Consider the following 16,169-nt stretch of genomic DNA (forward strand, 5'->3'; position numbering starts at 1 on the left):
TCCCCAAGTGGTGCGAGCTCCCTGCCTCTACTCGCGCTCTGGCTGCATCCTTTTGTTGCTTCCACTTGTCGGGATTCTCGCGCGCTGCTTTCTTCGCATTCTTCCAATCTTCTTTGGCCAGCCAATCTGGCCTATTCCACCCATTCTTGATTGCTTTTTGCACTTCGGAACGCTTGTGTTTGCAGTATTCGCGCATTCGAATCTTCATCAGGTCTTCATTGAAGCGCTGATCCCGTGTTGGAACGGGAAACTCATCATGAAGTATGCTGATGACTCTGTTTTTTAAATCACTTGGTACTTCACTCCATTTGTTTAGTATATAGTGTCTAAACAGCTGAGAGCAAAGACCACGCATGCGCGAGATCACCTTCTTGCCGTCATCATCCATGATGATGCCGCCGCTGATGTCGACGGAGTAAGGCAAGCCCTCTGGCCGGTGACGCGTGAACCTGGGTGTCCCGGCAGGGGTCTCTAGCGGCGTGTCGATGGGGGTACGGACGTCAGGTGTCTCCACCGGCGTCTGGGCGCCGAAGCGAGGAGTGTCGAGTGGGGTGGCTCCTGGCGGAGTAGGTAGAGGTGTGTAGCTTCTAGGAACAGTCAGCCGTGCAAAACCTGACGTAGATGGCGATGCTGTGGCTGGTGTGGGGGCGGGCAAAGAAGGGGAGGGTAAAGAGCCTCGTCGAACACGAGGCGGTGTGGAGGCATCGGTGGCGGAATCCCCACAACAACCGCCACCGCCACCACTAGAGCGCCGGTGTCTAGACGAGTGTGACGCTCGTCTCGTCGACGCCGAAGCTTCAGAGCGCGCCGAATGCTCCGAAAGAGAGGGAGATGCGGATGGTGTAGGAACGCGCGATGATGCGCCAGAGCGATGACGCTCCACGTACCACTGTCTCTGCTGCGGTGACAAAGAAGAAAGAAACTCCTCATCATCCATACCTGCATTAAACACACGAATATTTAAACTTAATATTGAATGAATAGAGTAGACAATGACGCAAAGACCATTAAATACAATGACGTAATGACGCATATAAATACAATGACGCAATGAATCGAGTGATAGAAGAGGCAAGTCGAAAACTCAGAATTTTCAATCAAAAGATGTGAGCGCGAGTAGAAAAGAGCGTTACACACCATGGAAGCTACTTAGAGAGCTAGAGCTTTTACAGCACGGAGCAAAATTGTTCAAATACAATATTTGTGGCTTTAAGAGATCTCTCTCTCATCCTCGCATAACTCAGCATAACTTCCTATATCTATATAGAGCTCTCCATTTAAACACATATCCTCTGTTTCATTTTGTAGCTCCTCTGCATGCACCCCATATAGAGTAGTAGCATCTTGATGCTCGTCTGGCACCACCGCAGCGGCTTCTGATTGAGCATCTTCTCTGATCTCCTCCATTGATGTCGTTGTGATTGGCACATGGTAGCCTTCATACGTCCTTGCACTACGAGGGGCTACCTCTATGACGTACCACCAGTTTGATGTAGACTTTGTAGGATGAAATACTACCTGCCAGAGCCACATAACTTACATGAGAGCTTTCAAGCACATAACTTGTAAAAGGGGGATGTTAACTATTTATATACTTACTTGTTCACAATGCTCGGGTAGTACGAAAGTGTCTCTTAGGTCAGTCCATTTCTTAGTAGAATCCACCTCAAGAAAACCAGACTCTCCTCTACGCACAGTAGCGTTTCGACCCTCCATGATTATCTTGAACCATTGCACGTCGAACAAGTCGACAAAAAATCCTCTATAATCGATCCTCAAAATCTCTTGCAGCGTGCCGAAGTAAGTGAGTTCCGCCACCACGGGATCTGCATCAGAGGAACGTCGTCGACTAGACTGTTCAAATTTTGCCATGATTCCACAATCTTGAGTAAAACGCTTTTTGTCGATTCGTTCCACCCTAAAATGTCAACCTTTACACCATGCTGCTGTGTATGACTTATACTACAACGAACAAAGATTATGAGTGGCCGTTCAAACGTTTATAAATAAAGTCACTTGCTAGTCGTACATTGCAAACTTACCTTGGTCGCGCAACCCGAGAGTACTCCCACTCTTCTTCAGTCACTTCGTCACCGCATTGTTGTGCGCTTTTCAATTGGTTGTGCAACCATCTTAAGCTCATGAAGGTTGGTAGGCTCTCCAGAACCGCTGGATAGTGCATCGGTGGTCGTCTTCCCCGTCTCCACTCGATTCGTGCCCTTTGTCGCTCTTGCTTTGCATCCTCATATTGTGAAATCCACTTTTGCATCACTGGATTGTGAAGCATGCAAAATCGGTTGATTTTAGCCTCTAGATCTTCCGTCATCTTCTTCTCAACACCGAGATTGCACATGACAATCCCAGATATGCGCTCATCATCTATGGTTCGCCATAGCGTGTCCCGGGATTTATCAAATCCGTCTAGCCACTCTCCAATGTACACTAGGGACTCTGATACCAACCAACCTTCTGCCATGCTACCCTCCGGACGTGCCTTTTGACGCACATATCCCTTAAGCGTTTTCATGAAACGCTCTAAGAAGAACATCCATCTGGAATGAACTGTGCCAGCTATTTCCACCTCATCAACTATGTGAACAAGAAGATGCACCTGAATGGTTAGTATTGTAGTAGGAAAATGTTTCTCAAACATGCACACAAGCTCCGCAGCATTTAGTTTGGCGAATGGTATGGAGTCTACGTCGATCTCCTTTTGTGAGATCCATTGCACCAGCTTTGCAAGTTTGTAGATTGTGTTACGGATGTCGAGAGACAAACATCCCTCAATGGCAACCGGTAGAATAAACTGTAAAGTATGTGCAGCAATGATATTAAAGTCCACATTTTATGCAATGATATTAAAGTCCACTATGAACGTACCTGACACATTTTATGCCAATCGTGTGACTTCAAACCGGTAAGCTTTCCTTCTTTAGTAAAACACGTTCAGAGCGAGTGCATTACGCCAGTGGGGGTCCGCAAAGATCGAATGGCCTCTTTTACTTTGCGTTCTTGGGCTCCTGTGAAAATCCATCAGACGCTGTTTGCGGCCAATATTGCTCCATACGATCCACATTTCTAAGGTCAACTCTGGCTCCCAAAGTATCTTTCTTGCCGGTCAAATGGTCCCATAGTAGATTACCCACATTCTTGAATATGTGCATTGGATCGAGCAAGTGATTGATCACGAGTCGGGGCCAGTATGGTAACTCGTACCATAGAGATAGTCTCTTCATCCCTGGAGGCAATCCGTCATCGCACATCTCCTTCTGCTCTAACCATGCTTGTGCAGACATCCTTGGTGGCTCTCTTCCCAAAAAGCCGTCGCGTAACACATGATTCTCCGGAAGATACGCTTGATGACCTTCGTAGATTTGCTTCTTCAGTGAGGGTGCCCTACGTGCATTCAGTCTAGGTCCACATGTGACACATGCTCTGTATCCGCTTGTTTGAAGCCCTGCATGTATACACATGATAATAGATCAACTATGGGGAAAAACAAGATTTACAGTGTCTGAGAGAGGAGTGTCAATAGATCACCTGAGCATTCTGTTAGCCCGGGATAGTCATGCATGGTCCACATTAGAATACCTCTGATCAAAGCATTCCATCGTCCTGTGTGTCGGCTCATATCCACCACCTCTATGCCAATCCACAATTGTTGTAGCTCTTCCAATAGTGGACGAAGATACACATCCATATTCCCCACTTTATATCGCCCTGGCACAATCAAGCTTAGCCATAGGTGCCCCTTCTTCGTAGTCAACCACGGGGGAATGTTGTAGTTGACGATGACAACGGGCCATACACTGTAAGATGTTGATCTTTGACCAAATGGATTTACGCCATCCATAGCCAGGCCAAAGCGCAAATTTCGAGCTTCCCTGGCAAAATCCGACCATGTTCCATCTATATGTTTCCAGGCTGCGCAATCTGCAGGAATTCGTAGCACACCATCCGAAGATTTATTCTCCTCATGCCATGATGCTAGGGCGGCCATGGACTTACATTCGAAGAAATGCTTGATGCGAGGAAGCAAAGGAAAATGTCGCAAAACCTTTTGTGGAATTTTTGTCCCGTGGAGATCTACTCGATATCTTTCGGAATCACATTTCGGACACTTCTCCATGTCTGTGTATTCCCCTCTGAAAAGAATGCAGTCATTAGGACAAGCGTGGATAGAATTGTAATCCATCCCCAAGTTTCGCAAAATCTTTCTTGCTTCATCTCGGGAATCTGGCATCACATTGTCAGCTGGTAGAATGTGCTCTTTCAGCAATCTACACAACATAAAAATATGATACAGTCGTGTAAAAATCTATCAGATCATTATACATTTAGAGTTCTATTAAAGTAAACTAATTGTAATAGATCACCTGAAAAGCGCTGTGACGCTAGTGTCACTCCATCCAAACTTTGCCTGCATGTTGAGAAGAACCAGGAGTGCTTTCAATCTAGACATACGTGCTCCATTATACAATGATGTATCGGCTTCACTTTTCATATCATCATAGATAAGCCTTTCTGAATCCATGATCGTCTCGATCATTTCATCAATCTCGGGCTCAAACATTGCCTCGTTGGGAATGTGCTCTGCATGATCATCCCCCGAGCTGTCAGAGGCTACATCTTGTGGCCTCACATATGCTGCTTGACCAAAGCGCCTGCGAATACGTCTATTGGGTTGCAAGATTGCTGCTTGTTGGCCAGCGTCAGAGTCCGACGAGTTATAATTGGCAACAACTCGATCTATAATAGATGGATCGAACTCGCCAAATTCGCGAACGTGCTGCAAAGAAACACGTCTTGTCCGTCGCACAGCATGCTTGCATTGATTACAAGGACATAAGACCCTCGTTGAGAGATAGGTGTTTCGGTTGGACGGTCCCACATCCTCGTCGCTACTCATAATGAGGATAAAAAACTTATAACCTGGACAACAAATTTAATATTCTATTGGCATTCTTCATCTTATCTCTCTCTCTCTCTCTCTCTCTCTCTCTCTCTCTCTCTCTCTCTCTCTCTCTCTCTCTCTCTCTCTTTACCTCACATTCTCTAGTCATGTCCAATCCCCGCACACCTCGGTCTAGAGGTGCACGGAGATCAGAACCACCGGGTTATAATCTCGTCTTTATTGGTCAATACCTATATTTGTGGGTACAAGAAATCTAGACACCCACGTCTACATGATACTGCATGTAGTGGACAAAATCCCTTTGCCTCTTCTCTAGCTGTAGCACTTCACTTCATCTTAACATCTTTTCACAGTAGATCTTTTCACTGTTCGTCTAACTCTAAACCCTAAACCGTAAGTAATTCTTGCGTGGACTCGATCTAACGTAAATAAGCGTAAATCTAAATAAACGTAAATCTAACTAAAAATAAAGCTAAATCTAATTTAACGTAAGTCTAATGACTAGAGGTTGTCTAGATGGTCATTGTGTCGGGGATGTAGTGACTCTTGCCGCCCTGAAGATCCACCTTCTTCCCTGTCTTCTGAAGACATTTCACCAGTACTTTTGGATCGACGGAGCCCACCATGAGTGAAGGCAGCAATACCCTATATTCCATTGAGGGCTTTCTTCACCCGCTTCATGCAGGCATCGCAGTCTATGGAGACCCGCATCTAATCTAATATAACGTAAATCTAAATCTAGCTTAAATAAACGTAAATCTAATTAAAAATAAACCTAAATCTAATTTAATGTAAGTCTACATATAACCTAATCTTTAACGTCTTTTAAGATAGTTTCCTACGACGTTATAACTCTCTTCTTCCTGTGTGTGTGCGCGTGTGTGGATGTGTGTGCCAATAAAAAGAGATAAATGGTATAACCTTTCTATCACCCATGCCAAGTATGATAGATTGATTATGCCATTTCCCTCTTGAATAATAGGTCTTCAGTTCAACTCCTCGTCGGCTAGATCTTTAGGTCTTTTAATTTTAATTAGTTTCCTACGACGCTCCCTTAGTTTCTCTTTCTTTCTCTCTCAATGTGTGTGCGTTTTTTTGGATCGTATGCATGTTTTCTTTCTCTTTTCCTCTCTCAATGTGTGCGTTTTTTGTTTATGCATGTTCTCTCTCTCTTTTCCTCTTTCAATGCGTGCGTTTTTTGTTTATGCATGCTCTCTCTCTCTTTTTCTCTCTCAATGTGTGTGTGCATTCTTTGTTTATGTATGTGTGTGCGTTTTTGTTTTTGTTTGTACTCTCTCTCTCTCTCTCTCTCTCTCTCTCAAAAACACTATGTGTGTGTGTGTGTATGTGTGTGTGTGAGAGAGAGAGAGAGAGGGAGAGAGAAAGAGGGGAAGGGAACATGATCAGAATGAGGAGAGGGAAGGAGCATACCTGGCTCTCCTTCCTCTCCTCGTGTGTGTGTGTGTGTGTGTGTGTGTGTGTGTGTGTGTGTGTGTAAAAGAAAAAGAGAGAGAGAGAGAGAGAGAGGGAGAGCGTTACCTGCTCTTTGCTTGAGGGCGCCGAAAAACTCAGATCTGAAATCTGAGTTTTTGGGCGCGCTCGGTTATTTTTTTTACCCCAGCTGGCGTCGCTATGAGCGTCGCTATGAGCGTCGCAAATTTCTTTGTAAATTTGCGACGCTCATAGCGACGCTCATAGCGACGCCGGGATTTTTTTTTTTGAGCGTCGCTGTGTGAGCGTCGCTAATATGAAGAGCCTCTTGTAGTGGTGGACTTCATCGCATCCAATGATATCATGCAATATGTATAGACTGGTTGCTCTAATTTGTCAAGTTTAAAGCATTTTATGTGCTTGAAGACTGATACTCAACAGCTCCTTGCTCGGAACGTTGTGGCGGCACAAGAGTTTTGATAGTCATAGCGGTCGTCATATCTCTTGATGGATATTTCATCATCCGGGAAACATTATAGGCAAAGCATGGCAGCCACGGGGTCATTCACGCCAAAGCTTATTTTCCTAGAGTATTTTACAAGGCATGCCATAAAGAAGTTTTTCTCACTGACCAACCTAAAGTGGTGGTGGAGGTGGGAATGCAGACCAGACTCAAGTCTTTTAAAAGAAGGTGTCTTAAATCAGCTTACCACTGAAAATTAAAAAATGAAGATGAGTGACCAATGTTGCAATATGGAGGCGCTGTTGGTGTGGGCTACAAGCATAGAAGATGGGTGGTCGACAGAGAACTGGTAGCGCACTATAGTTGCTTGGAAAGGCTGCCAGTTGCATTGGAGGTGGCACAAGTTGATAAAATGGGGCTTGGCATGTCAGAGAGAGCTGGTGGAGCGCCATCTGTATGGATGCATGGCAAGGGCAGGGTGGCCGACGAGTGCATGAGAGCGTGAAGGAAGGGCAGGTGGCTAGGAGAAGCCAGGATTGCCAAATGAAGAGCTGGCCAGTTGTGAGGATAGCATACGCTATCTGCAGGCCAGGGGATAGGCCGAGAGCCCCGTGAGGTTGAGGAAGGTCATGAATAGCAAGGTCAAGGGCTGCAAGCAAGGGATGACGGCCCTGTAGGGAGTCAAGAGCTTTCGATAGAGCAGGCCGAGATGCTGGAGAGTGGGGGGATGAGCCGCCAGGGTTTGATAGCGATGCCATAAGGGCGGCACTGCAGGGGCGCTAGCATGGAGGGGAGGTGATCACAACGCAGAGGAAGAGGTTGGGAGAGAGAATGAGCTCGACAGAGCTGGTGCAGAGGCCACGAGGGCTGTAGCCCATCAAAACCAAGGGGTTGGAAGGTGGCGTGTTTGCTGCAGGGCAGTGCCACAGGAGGGCTGAGAGCGCTGAGAACGGACCAGGGTGTAGCGCCTCCAAGAAGGGGCTGAAAAGCAGGAGGAGCTGTAGTTGGCAGGGCAGTGCTATAAACAAGAGGAGTGTATGCACGTGGATAGGGCAGCTGCAGGTCGGGAGTTGCCAGAGGGAGAGCACCTCTACAAGCTATTCAAAGGGGCCACCATACATGCAACTGTGGAGGACCAAGGCTTGTCCTAAAGCAAAGACGATAAGAGGCCGCCATGAAGAGGGGGCCAGCACTGAGAAGGTGGAGGGCCAGTTATAGGGAAAGAGGCTGTGGAGCCAATGCCAAGGTCTGCAAGAATGCTGCACAGGGATGGCTGAGCAAATCAGGGGGAGCTCCTTGATCGGTTGTGGAGAGGATTGAAGGATCCATTAAAAACGTTTCTTGGGCGGACTAAAAGAAGTCTAAAAGGCGTTGCTGAGGGAGTTGAAGGTGGGCTGAGAGGAGTCACCAGGGGCATGTAAAGCAAAGGGCAGCCAGAGGTTGGATGCATACGAAAGGGGGCCGAGTGCAGGGTTTGGAGGAGGTGATAGAATCAGGGCCGTCCATAGCCAAGGGCCGCTTTGAGGCGAACAAGGCCGAGAGGCTATCGTGAGGGTTTTATTTGGCGCTGCAGTTGGTGAAGGCACATAGCCGCCAGGTCGTAAAGGGAGAGGGCAGTCACATAGCATGGAAGTGGTCGCCAAGTGATGCCATCATTGTATTTTGATTCTTTTTATGTGATGCATAATGTGCTTGTAGTTGTCTTGAGTGGTTTGAATTCAATTGTCGTTTCCCTCTAATCTCGTGCAGTGAGTCCGTGGTAGCGTTGGCTCTGGACAGGTTGTGTGTGTGCACAGAGGGAGGGAGGGAATGATTGGGTGAGCTATTTTGTGTGTGGTCGAGGCGTGTGTTGCCTCCCTGTGTACGTGCATTTACCGATTGGGGAGTTGTATGCATCCATTGGTGTTAGGATATGATGGTTTATTGACGGGTCTATGTGTGCTGAAGTGCTCATGTGTGAGTGTGTATAGCGGGTAGTGCTCGTAGGCGAGTAGGTGCAGTCATATTGTGTGTTGAGTGTTTTCCTATTTCCCCCTTTCCATCAGTGGTGCCCCACGGAGGATCTATTGATGGCTCCTTGGTGAAGTCAAAGACGGTGTTGCGGCTTGAAGAGCAAGATCTAACAAGAATGGCATGGTCGGGTTTTTTGGCTTTTACAGGGGTTGAAGATGCTGAGGTTTGGCTGCAAGACTACGGCCTTTTTTTTGTTGGACAGCGGCTTGTCAAGAGAAGAGGGAGTGGCCCAAGCTTTCCCGCTCCTGATTCGTGGAAAAGCAAAGGTATGGTACGAGGGCTTGCAGGCTGAAGAAAAATAGGATTGGAGCACATTGGAAGTGGCATTCTGACGCCGATATGTGGCCAACACGCAGTGGAGTGAAGTGAAGCAGATGATGGACAACCTAAAGCAAAGCCTTGACGGTGATTTCTGAGCATTCGTGTGGGAGTTCGAGGCCATATGGAGCAAGTTGGTTAAGGTAACTGCTGTAGAGAATGCAAATTTTTTGAAGATGACCAAGTTTGTGGACTGCTTGCATGTAAAAGTGTGGGATAAAGTCGAGATAGATGGACCGTGCACGTACGAGGAGGCAGTAGCCTATGCGCAGAGCAAGACGAAGAAGGTTTTAAAGCAGCAACAGGCAAAGCAGGTTCTGGCAAGTCCATTGGTGACAAGGCCAATTACTAGGGAAGAGCTTCAGGTAATCTGACCCTTTGTTGATGTACATGTGGTAGCAGCGGATAAGTGTGATGACAGAGTAGAGACGATACCGTGTGGGTCTATGAGGCCTCAGCAGCTGCAGAAAGGAGTCTACCGAGTACCACCTAATGTTCTTGACCAAGTGACTTCAGAAAAGCAAGCAGTGGAGAAGATAGCTAAAGTGCCAAAGCTGGTGAGTTTTGTGGAGAAATCCGAGGTGTATTCGAGCTATGGCGGTGCCTTGGATACTGACAACACATGGGAAATGGAGTCTGCTTTCTCAAGGTATGAGACATATGATGTTATGCATGTCGATAAGGCGGTCAAAGAGCAACAGATTGCAGGTGAAGAGACATTTTGTGCGGACCAGGGGGTTGGGCAACCCTCTCTCTTGCCTTGTGATGGTAAGGCCATGTTGACTGAAGAAGAGTGCTTCGATGAAGCAGACTGGGGTTCGATGATCCAGTGGTCGATGTAGATGACGAGTCGCAGGTTTTGGTTGCTAAAGCTATGGTGAGAATACAAGGTATGCAAGGCTTTCCACCTTTTGTAGTGCTGTTTGAAGGGACTACAGGTGAAGGTATGCCGGTGTTTGCTTTGGAGGAGCAGTTATCGCAGGTGGATGCCATGTTGTTGACGGACATGTTGTTGAAGGTTGCTATGCAAGTGCCTCTCTCCCGATTGCTACAGGTTATCTTGTTTGAAGACAATCATGCTATGGCGAGCTCTCTAGCCTCGATGGCGAGTTTGTTTCATATGATGCCGCTGCTACAGACATTAGTATAGTACATTCTTATCCAGTGTACAAAGCAAGTTTACGGATACAAGTTGAAGCAAGACCAAGCTATGTCAAGCAAGAGTGGTCGGCTTATAGGTTTTTTGGTACAAAGCAGGGATGGTTTGTATCAATTTTACAGACGGATGGTGATGATCAATGCCATATTTTTTATCCAAGTGGAGTTTACACTATGCTTGGGAGAGCCTATGGCTTTCCATTTGATCTGGGCGGGTGCTATAGTCAGTGAAAGTCTTTCTCTATCTATCTAATGCTTATGTAAACAATATCTACTAGTTCTCTTCTTATGCAATGATATATTATCTAAATAATGCTACGGTTGAGCATGAATTCTCAACGAGGGGTTGGGCAATGATGGTACAACTAAAGATGGTCAACCTATGGAAGTGCAAGAAATCCGGGCATGGCAGTTTGCAGGCAAATGACGGGGGAATTGAACAGGTATTTGATGCAGTCAGGGGACAGGTATACCCAGATGGAGCACTCTCTGGTCGAGAGTGCAAGTGTTTCTTGCTATTACAGGTGACAGGATCAAATGCTTATATCACAAGGTTGGAAACGAGGCAAGGGATGCTGGATAGAGGTGCTATGATGTTTGTGATATGGGATTTTGGGCGGAATGTCTATAGGAAACTCTACTTGCCAGGGTATGTATGTCAAATATGGATTTTAGCAGACCAAATGTGTTTTTCACGCTCAAATGGTCGGGATGTCTAGCTTTTTGGCTTGTATAATCTTACCCTCATGCTATTAAAAAAATTTGGCCCTCATCCATTACAGTACGTCCTTTTTTACTTGTATAATCTTACCCTTTTTTACTTGTATAATCTTACCCTCATGCTATTCCAGTGATTACATTTAGCACACTAAGGAAAGTAATCACCCAGGAGCAGGTGGCCTTCCACTACATCCACCAAAGGAAAAAAAAGGAATAAAAAAAGTATAACCATCTTTTTTGAAATTTTGAGAAAGCCTACACACAATAAATTTGAGTGTTGCAATTCATATTATTACTTGGGGTTGGTGTGGTAAGAGCTTGTAGGGGTTAGAGTCACAAAGTGTCACCATTATGACCACAGAAGTGAAGACCTAGCATCATCCAAAAATAAGCATCGTGGTGATCACTTGGATTCACTTCATCCATTGTATCAAGTTAAATGTGAGGTCACTTGGATATCGGCTGTACATACAATTGATTGGGGAATCGTTAACTCTTTTGAAGTCTATTGACCAAAGTTAGAACAATAGAGTGCAAGCTACTAGCTCATTAGGTACATTTGTTAGACAAGAGGAACTAGAACCTAGGAGTCCACCTCCCAACCACCCACTATATAGCATGGCTCCTAGCCCTTTGTTTTAGTTGGACTCCTTTTCCACACTACCTAGCCCGGCCTTGCCCTTGTCTAGTCCGGCCTTGCCGTTGTGTTGACATTACTCCCCCCTTAAAGAAGAGTTTTCGTCCTCGAAAACAAAAGTGGAGAACTTCTTCTTAAGAACACTAATGTTTTTCCAAGTGGCATCTTTTTCAGGTCGATCTTTTCACTTGATTAAAGGCTTGTTGACGTACATGATGACGTGTACGTAACTCATGATAGTCGAGAATACGTTCAAGTTCATGCGGTAAGGTAGGAGGCTCAACGAAATCAACCAAAATTTGTTGGTCAAGGACATTGTCGTCTCCATGTAACCGCTTACGTAAACGGCTTACATGAAACACCAGATGAATACGAGAATGTGTAGGTAGCGATAATTTGTAGGCACGATCACCTACTCGCTTGAGTATTTTGAAAGGCCCACAATATTGGGGAGATAATTTAGGTGTTGGCCCAGTTTTCAGACTTTCTGAATGTTCTGGCACATGTGAAAATACTTCCTCCCCTTCCTCGAAGGTAACTTGCCGACGTTTCTCATCAGCATACTTCTTATACCGATCCTGCGTTTGTCGGACATTCTGACGAGCGAGTTTCAGCATATCCATGTGGTCTTGGAGCTTTTTGGCTGCCAACCCCACCGTAACAGGTGACCTAGGTTGAAACCCATACATGAGCATGAAAGGACTAAATCCAGTTGTGACATGCTTAGCACTATTGTAGGCAAACTCGAGAATAGGTAAGTATTCTTCCCAGTCTGACTGTTTTTTGATGACGTATGCTCTTAGCATATCCTCTAGCACTTGGTTAACTCGTTCAGTCTGACCATCTGTTTCTGGATGATCGGTTGTACTGAGGTTTAGTTGTGTACCCAATCGTTTGAACACAGCCCTCCAAAAATGACTGTTAAACTTGGGATCATGGTGACTGACAATGTTACTTGGCAAACCATACAACTTGTATAGATTGTCCACAAATAACTTGTCTAGTTCTAGTGTCTTAATCGTTGATTTGGTTGGAATAAACTTACATAGTTTAGTCAACCGGTCTACGACCACCCATACCGAGTCATGACCTCGTACATTGGTTGGTAAACCCACAATAAAGTCCATAGATATACTTTCCCATTTTCCATTGGGAATCTCCAAAGGATGTAAGAGTCCTCCTGCTTTCAGGCGCTCTGCTTTGTTAACTTGACATTTTTGGCAATGCAAGACATAAGCTTGGACAAAGCCATGTATACCTAGCCAGTAAAACTGTCATCGTACGAGAGCATAAGTCTTTCTCTAAGGGATTGTAAGCTTGTCCGTAGTGATCCACAACAACATTCACAATGTCTTGAAAAGAATGAGTCTTCTCTTGCACTCTTAGGTCTTGGGCTCCTCGACAATCTTCTACATCATTCTTATCTCACCAAGACGAACAAAGAAGTTTGGCAATCTCTAGAAATTACTTTTGAAGTTAGCATCAATAACTCTAAATTGTTTCTTAAAATACAATTATAGTGTACGATTTGAAACCGATGGTACGCTTAGACGGTATTTGAATGCCATTCTTATGGATGCAAATCATAGAAAGACTAAAGACTTTGACACTACTACAAAGGCTTTCATCGTAAATATTAAAGTCAAACAGTGCATATTTTGTAAAGATTAGGTCATATAGTTGAAGTCCACTTCAGAAGGCTTGAGAAAGACCAAGGCTAACACCTGCGCAATTGGTTTCTACAGACCATGTAGAAGACGAAGATCCTAAAGCACAAAAAGCAATGCAAGTACAAAATGTTTGAAGACTCGCTTAATAGTGAGGATTCTTGGGCTTTCTAAAAAGCTCAATAAAAAATGATAAAAATAATTATTTTTTTATTAGCATATCATGAATAACTTCAAAGCCTTTTTCCTATGGATTTTTCCTTTGACCTATAAATATGCATTATTTGTTGTGTTTAGACACTATCCATGTCTTTGACGTGTTGTATATAAGACCTCCCTTTCACGTACTACTTCCCTTGCATTTTTCATGAGCTACACCTTGAGACCACTTTTTTTTCCAGAATAGGAACTGTATTAAAAAAGGAGGACAGATCCGTTATGTTGGTCTACTGACGGTCCCCATATATGCACCCCATAAAGCATAGCTGAGGTAAACCAAAGGTGCAAAAGCCAGAGCTTTGTTTGAGGTTCCTAAATTAAATTGAATCTACGAGCACATCCTCTCCATGCTCCTCAAAGTTGCATAGAGAGCTAGTCTATTCTTTGCTGCTCTCTTGAAGGAGAACTTTGGACCACTAAAAACCACTCTCAGGTAAATGTATGCATTTATATATTCAAATTTTTACTGAGCATATGCAAAAGTTAGTGCATATCAACTGAACCATTGTGTTGTGGTGTTGAACACCATAACTTTGGTCTTTTCAGGGTTCACGGACAAACCGCCATCATTAGCAAAAAGGTGCAATGCATCCAAGTGTCGTTGCATTCTCTCTGGAAAATCTGAGATCAACACAATATCATCTTCATAGAGTAGTAACGAGATCCGGGTTCGTGCTAGATGTGCTCCTCTGTCGCCTCCCATCTCACTGTTATCTGAAACCGCATCTACATACAAAACAAACAATGTAGGGGAGAGTGGGCATCCCTGTTTCACTCCAATAGTGGAGTGAATATTCTCAGACAACTTATCAAGGGTACGAACATGCCCCATATTGTCTTATATAAAGCCATGATTCCCAAAATCATCAATGTGGGTACTCCCATCTCTTGTAGTCTTTGCATCATTCGAGATCTGGGAACCATGTCAAATGATTTGCAAAAAATCCACAAAAGTACAGTAAATCCTCCTACCATGTGATCTGCTTTCTTCAATAGCAGCAACTGATATATAATCAAGAGTAGAAAATCTCCTTCTAGAACCTGCCTGGCCTGATGCCCAAATGCCTACTGTCTCTGCCCATCTACTCTACCACTGCTCAAGAATGGATGTACACATACTAGCTAGTGTGTGCCTAATCATGAAATCTTAGACTTTTGGACTTGCCTGCTCAAAGAAATTCTCACAAATTATTTCTTTATTAGGACTACAAATCTTGGTCTAGCATGTTCTTTTGGGATCTTGTTACCTCAAGCTAGAAAATTAAGCCTGAGAGCTCTCCACTTACCAAAATCTTTTGGAGCTCCTTGTTTGAAATGCAAAAAAGGTTGCATGTATCCCAATCTAAATTGTATAGTAATACCTTTTTGTTGCAGGATTAAGTATGGATAGGTTGGTGGCCCAATCAAACTGGGAGATCCCTATCAATCAAAGCCCATAAATGCTATTAGGCTAGGATAGGAACTTGAGGTGGCCTCCAAATCAATGGGGACATGGCTATCTTCTCATCTAGATTACTAACACTTTTAACATCTCTCCTAGTTGTGTTGCTGAGATTTTGTGCATTAGATTAGTACATTATAAGCACTACTTGGAAGGCCTAAAAATGCTTCTCTTCAATTCCTAGCTTTGATGAAGATCTTAGAAGGAAGGTCAACAAGAAATGGGATCTCAATTGGAATCCTAAGCAGTGGATCCATAGGTTCAAGTGTGTGTGGAGATTTTCCATTTTAGTCAAACACAACTTTTTGGCTTGTCTTATATATGGACCACTCAAAAAGCACTTAAAGCTAATCTAGGGGATGGGAAGTGTAGAAAATGTGGCCAAAATGAAGATCTTCATCACATCTTCATAGAATGTCTTGCTAACCTCATAAAGCTAGATATCCTTAGGCACTATGCAAGGAACTCCACTCTCAATAGTTCTTAGCTCAAGAGCTCCTAGTTGAAGACTACATCAAAGTTAATATCCCATTGTTGTACCTTTGAAGGCTAACATACCTTTGGGCCTGGTGGACTCAAAGAAATGCATATATTTAGAAAGTTGATGATAATCAAGTCTCTTTTGTATTGCCAATCAAGAAGATGTCCTCCTTTTGTATGTACCAAATGAAAGAAGTCTCATCATGTCCCCTATTTAAAATCCAAAGATGCCATATATAGATGGCAAGGTTGGGGATTGCCTCATGCTCAAGTTCTACTCTAAAGTGAGAGTGATGATGGCTAGTGCTTGCCTAGAGGTTTTATTTTCTCCCTCTTATGTTCCTTATTTTTGTTGGGATGCCTCTCTCCCTACTTGTGAGGCAAAGCTGTATATGGACACTCATTTATCCCATGGGCTGCAATGTGCTATTGGTCAAATGCGTACATCATCAAATGAGACTAGTAGATTTAGGAAAGTACCAACAGAGGCTAAGATTTTCCAATTGTGTCACATAGAGCTAAAGATAGAGTTACATCACATATGTCATTGTCCCGTATACTATGAGATACAAGGTTGCTTTCACTGTCTATCCAGAGAGGGATTTGGACCACTGGCTAGAGTCATGAGATATCAGGATCAGAGATGCCTCATGTTGTTTTTACTAGAGCTGTGCAGACACAGGAGAGTCTCTTGAGGAGATCAAACA

The 16,169-nt window shown here is 44.4% G+C and overlaps 1 pseudogene across 1 annotated transcript; it reads left to right on the plus strand.

Moving 5' to 3' along the window:
• The first annotated feature begins 7,262 nt into the window (after positions 1 to 7,262).
• On the plus strand, positions 7,263 to 10,672 carry LOC147441597 (uncharacterized; annotated as a pseudogene). Its single transcript, XR_015184323.1, has 2 exons — positions 7,263 to 9,088; positions 9,179 to 10,672. The product of XR_015184323.1 is annotated as an uncharacterized LOC147441597 (transcript).
• Positions 10,673 to 16,169: the final 5,497 nt, after the last annotated feature.

The sequence above is a fragment of the Adiantum capillus-veneris genome, chromosome 15, assembly GCF_014529385.1.
Source record: "Adiantum capillus-veneris isolate H3 chromosome 15, ASM1452938v2, whole genome shotgun sequence".
In the NCBI taxonomy this organism is placed as follows: domain Eukaryota; kingdom Viridiplantae; phylum Streptophyta; class Polypodiopsida; order Polypodiales; family Pteridaceae; genus Adiantum; species Adiantum capillus-veneris.